Genomic DNA, 5,567 nt, shown 5'->3' on the forward strand with positions numbered 1-5,567 from the left:
TTTCACAATCGTGTTGTGACTGCTTCGGCTGTGTCAGTGACACCGATGGATCGGTACTAGCAATCTAGTAGATGATGAGCGAAGATTAGTGAGCGATGTGACGTTGATGTTCCGCTATTTGGTTGTGTTCGATGAATCTCAACGTGCGAGTAAAACGGAACACTGAAAAGGCTTGACAATAGCTCCCCATACCCCATACTAAACCTCGGGATGCGTACTTTTCACATCGGTGGGGGGCGAAAGTTCATTTGGACATTGGGTCTCAGTTATGGGACATTCATGCCTATCACTTTTCCCCAAAGTTGCAACCGGGAACGAGAAAACTGTGGTTAAGTTAGATTCGGAAAGCCAAACTCTACAGGTTGATAATGAGGGTTGCACATACGTCGAGTTCACTTAGTGCGGCAATAATTTAAACCCACGATTGAATTAGGTTGCCAAAGTTACAAATAGTCGCTAGTCTCGTAAAAATGAAGCTGTCTTGGAAAGGAGAATAGAGATTGTACCAAATGTGATTTTCGTTCGTCTGAGTTTTGTGTTCAGGTCACGTCAGGTCAGGTTTTTGGTGTCTGAGGAAGTTTGGTTGTCGCTTGGTTTGGTAGTAGGAAGTCTGAGAACCTGAGGACATACTCATAGCATATTCATACAACGCTGACGAGTGCAATAGATGAGTTGACTGTGGGGGTTCTAGCGTCCGTGTGGGTAATACTTCCCAGAAAAACAAAAGGGGGGAAGTGCTTGCCTGCAGGGTTGCCTTGAATGTGTGGAGACTCGACTTGGCGTCCCATGCCTAGTGAAAACGGATCGAGTTCGTTATTCTCATTTTCATGGAATTCAACAGGTGCTGAACCATTGACAATCCTGTGAACCTTGCAAGCGAAATGGCTGAACTGACTAGGATTTCAACCGCTAAGTCGGGAAGCGAGATTGCCAGAATTGCTGTCTGACTGCAGGACAACGGAATGTTCACAAAAAACAGGTGATCCCATTTGAATCAGTCTACGGTCGGGAACCGAGCGGGGTACCAGATGCATGTCTACGGTGTAAGCGGACAGTGAATCTATCACTTAAAGACCACACGTTCTCGATGCAGACACAGTGTTCTGAACGAGGCGTGCATAAATCAGAGCACAGCACGGTCTCAGAAGAAAACCAGCAAACTCGGGGACTGCGCCCACCTGATGAGCCCCAAGAAGGGCGAAACCGGTCATGGGCTGTCGAAGAGTTTTCAGCAACCTTGTGAGTAGTTTCCTTTATGAAAATATACTGCGATATCTCGAATATCGTACCAACTGAAACATGAGGCGGCCTGTGTGCAGCACATTCAGTTGTAGAATATCATAAACGAGATATTCAGTTGAAACTCTCGTGAAAACGAAATTGATTTGCAAATGAGTGTATTTCTTGAAAACAGTCCGATTTGGGTTCAAGTATATCATAAGGTTGACGGAAACTCGGGGACCGTGCCTACCTGATGAGCTCGAAGTGGAAGGGCAAAGCCGGTCGTGGACTGCCGAAGAGTCTTCAATAACCTTGTAAGTAGTTTCCTTTACGAAAACAGGTTTAACACCCGTTTCAGGAAAAATGCCAAACACGCTACGGGGAAACTGTAACTTAGAAAACAGACCAAGTCCCGAGAATTAGTACAACAAAGCAATGCCGAATGGCTCACAGTCACTTGTGATGATCAACACATAGTAATCGGCTTCCGCTTAAGCTATGAAAGAAGATGGTACAATCCGATGGACTGGAGAAACACAGAACTATTCACACGACTTCCTTGCACAGAGCTTCAGTTAAGCGATGAAATGCGCACGGCGAATATATGGTCGCGATCACGCTCCCTAACCGGTGGCAATATGAATGGTTGTGCCTAAATGCCAGAATGCGCGCGAAAATAAACTTTTGTCCTCAGTTAACTGTGATCTGTTCTGATAGGGGGCTTTCTGGCAAGGAGTTTTGCCTCTTGCAGTCGGTTTCCGAGGCAACACTCCCACGCTTACAACATGGCGCCTACTCTGTACCTTTAAAAGGAAATTTTTAAGGACAATGGCCTTGGTGGTTGATTGGCATTTAATGATTGTTTATTGCGTTACGTGCCGTCAGGGTCCTTCACATCGGCTTGCTCAACTTGACGATACTGTATTCCTTTTTTAGGTCATAGAAAGAATTCGTCGCTTCGGCTGAGGTTATATTCTTCAGACGGAATCGATCTATGCTGAAGAGCGAAGCATCTCTGAGTAGATGTTTCATTCTTGCCGAGAATCACTAGCAGTGCGCGTTTCACGAACATCTGAAAGGTTTGAACCAAATCCTTCCGATTTGTAACTGAAAGGGTGGTCGATCAATCAGACTATACTGCTATTCGCTCAGCTCGCACCACGTGATGGTTTCTATTGGACGTTCGATACAAATTAGCGCTCGGTTAGAATACAGAGTGCAGGTATTGAGGCTGAACAAAGGGGTAGAGTGGCACCAACCGAGCAAATCTCAATGCATTACCATATCAGAATTGATTCATTTAACGACAGTTTCCTTCCTGTGTGCCTGTATTCTCAAAGATGCTTCTGAGGCAAATGAGTGCTTTTCAAACACCCAAATGCCAAAACTGTTATGATTTGGCGATCTGCAAATCTACTACGGAAGAGAAGCCCTTTGTATCATGCACACCGGCTCCATCTTCTACGGCGCGTTCCTGGTGCCTAGCGGAAGACACTGTTCAAAGTTCTGGATGGACTGACAAACCAGTTTCGAAACATAACTGAGCATCAGTGGTCCAAGACGGACTTCGATTTCACTTCAACCGCGGATTATCTGACAAAATTTAAACATGTTTTTCAAACAAACGGGATGTCTGAAGATGTTCAGCAACAAGTTCAACAGACCATTGATCACAACAAATAGAAGACACGGCAATACGGAAGCAAAAACAGGACGCACCCAGAAATCTTCAAAAAGAAGAATCCACCATAAAAGAGCCAGGACCTGAAGGATAAATTTCAGTGATCTTGGATAAACTGGACTTCATCGAGAGGGGCAAACAGCCACTGAATGACACTAGCACATATCGACCAATCGGCTAAAACCTCACTTCAAAACTTGTCACTAGAATCAACGCCACGCTCAGAAAAATACAGGCGACGATGAAGTAATACGGCTGCGCATCAACCTACTGCGCAGCGGAACAATCATGTGAAACAGGGCCGTGCGATTATGCCCCCACGTCTGAATCACGTCGGATTTCATCATGTGCCGGAGAAAGGTCAAAAAGGGACACAAAAAGTTCACGCCCACTCCATGGCAAAGGCACAAGCGTACAGACGGCCAAGTGAAGAGATACAACATGAAGAATGAAAGCCGATGACAGAAACATTGGGAAATCCCATGGACTGCCGAAAGAGAATGAGCTCCACTCGATCCATCGTTGTACAACCAGGAACCCCCGGCGTACAATCTAACAAAAGACCTATGCAGACCTATGAAGAATCTGACTGCCGAGTCAGAACACTCAGCAAACATCGCTGAACAGCTCCTGAACAAACTCCAGCGACAAGATACATGACTAAGAATTTTTGCCCCCGTTTGACATCGCTACTCTGTTCACACCAATCAACCGCAACCCCGACAAGCAGAACGCGATGGAACTACCTCGGAATAATCCGAACAGAACGGGAACAATGAAACCAGAAAGTATTTGCAAGTTTTTGGATTTGTGTATGAATACGTAATTCATATTCAAGGGACAAACGTAAAGGCGGATGAAAGGAGCTCCAATTGGATCGTTCTTTGCCGAAGCAGTACTGTACGACAGATGCGCGATTCTTACAGCTGACAATGATGTTGATGATGATGATGGTGAGGATGATGATGAGCTGAAATTCGAATGAAACTCCTCAAACGTGTGTATATCGGAGGCAGACGTACACCCACCGAATATTAAGCTACCACGGCGAATACCCCGTGAACCACAGGCGAAGTTGCGTTCAAACTCTGTTCAGAAGAGCGGGAGACCACCAACAAATGCTAACATCGAGTCCGCCTCTGCCATGAAACCAATGGACAGAGAAATGGGACCCACTATGCAGGCAAACGAAAAAAAGTCAAAACCTGGGTAGCCATAGAGACAAGTCTCAAGGCGGGCCGGACGCGACCAATAAGAAGACTGGTCGCCCAAAAGGTCGGTAAGAATGCTCTGCTCGTCCAAACGAACAGTGGTCGATCAAGGTCGACCTGGGTGAATAGACCCTACATCAACCCACGTACTTCCAACCCCAACGCACTGATGATGAACAGTTTGCAACCAAACTGCTCAACTCATCGAGTAAACCTGGGGTTATCAGTACAACCTGAGCAGCCAATATTCTTTTCAAACTGTTGGGACTCCCGCCAAACAGTTATTTATTCTCTTAGGATGATCTGGCGCAGGGTTATCCAGTCAGTCTGTTTGAATGCGACATCTAAACAGTGCCCAACATTGAGCCGCGTTAAAAGTGCAGGAGCAAAGGACATTTATTCAGCTGCGCCGATAAGAAAAACACGGAATCAATAAGACTACAACCTGATTGAATCGCCCGAGTCGTGGACTGAAGATGCATGTCAGGACACGTGACTGCGTGGATGTGTGTATGCATAGAGTTGATCACCTTTCAGTCTGCCTACCAGCGGAGCAATGACGGAAGCTCGGACGAACAACAGATCCAACGGAGAGCGTAGGGACATTCAAAATTATTTGCTTAGCCTCGTCTGCTCATCCGGTCCGGGCACTCAGTCGCTACAAACAATTCCTCTTAACTCTAATGACATTCATAGAAATGCAACAAAATCGATCTTTTGTAACCTCGCAAGTGTGGTGCTTGCTTCTCGTCAGGCGATCAATGAATGTCCGGCGGCTTTCACGTGATTTTTTCCAATTTCAGTGAACTTTTCACTAACCACTGTACTAAAATAATAAAGTATTTTGTAATGACCAGTTGGTGTGGGTAGGTGAACGCAAATTCCTCTTGGTTCGTTTGTTAAATCTTTTAATTTGGCTCCAGTGGCAATATTAAGTGCCCCGTCTTACTATCTTAGCGAGCTTACTCAAAGAAAATAATTGCTTTGAATTTACTCATTTTGGTATAATTTCGTGGGATCTTTTTCAGATAAGCCCCGCCACCCACAAAAGATTAGAAAAAAGAGGACATGAAATTCTTACTTAAAGTTTTTATTGAAGAGGGTGAAATTGGGACATGTCATTAATAATTTGCGTGAAAAAGTCCGTTTTTTTCGGTGCCTTTGCCTCCAAACGACCTCACACAAGTAGCTTTCCACGAAAGGTCGGTGTGTGCCGCATTGGCGTTTATTTTGCATCTTGTAGACATGCCGAAGAGATTCGATGGTTTGTGTGTGAGCTTTAGTCGTTGGATCCACAAAGTTTTTGGTATGATCAACCGTTTCATGAGTATGGTTCATGTCAATAATCGTTTCAATCATGATTAAGCCGGCAGCGATGCAGGCCTGGATTGTGTCCATGAGAGTGACCGCAGTTCGACCTGGCACTGAATACATGAAAATCTCTTCACTATCCC

The sequence above is a fragment of the Opisthorchis viverrini genome (genome assembly GCF_000715545.1).
Source record: "Opisthorchis viverrini unplaced genomic scaffold opera_v5_392, whole genome shotgun sequence".
In the NCBI taxonomy this organism is placed as follows: domain Eukaryota; kingdom Metazoa; phylum Platyhelminthes; class Trematoda; order Opisthorchiida; family Opisthorchiidae; genus Opisthorchis; species Opisthorchis viverrini.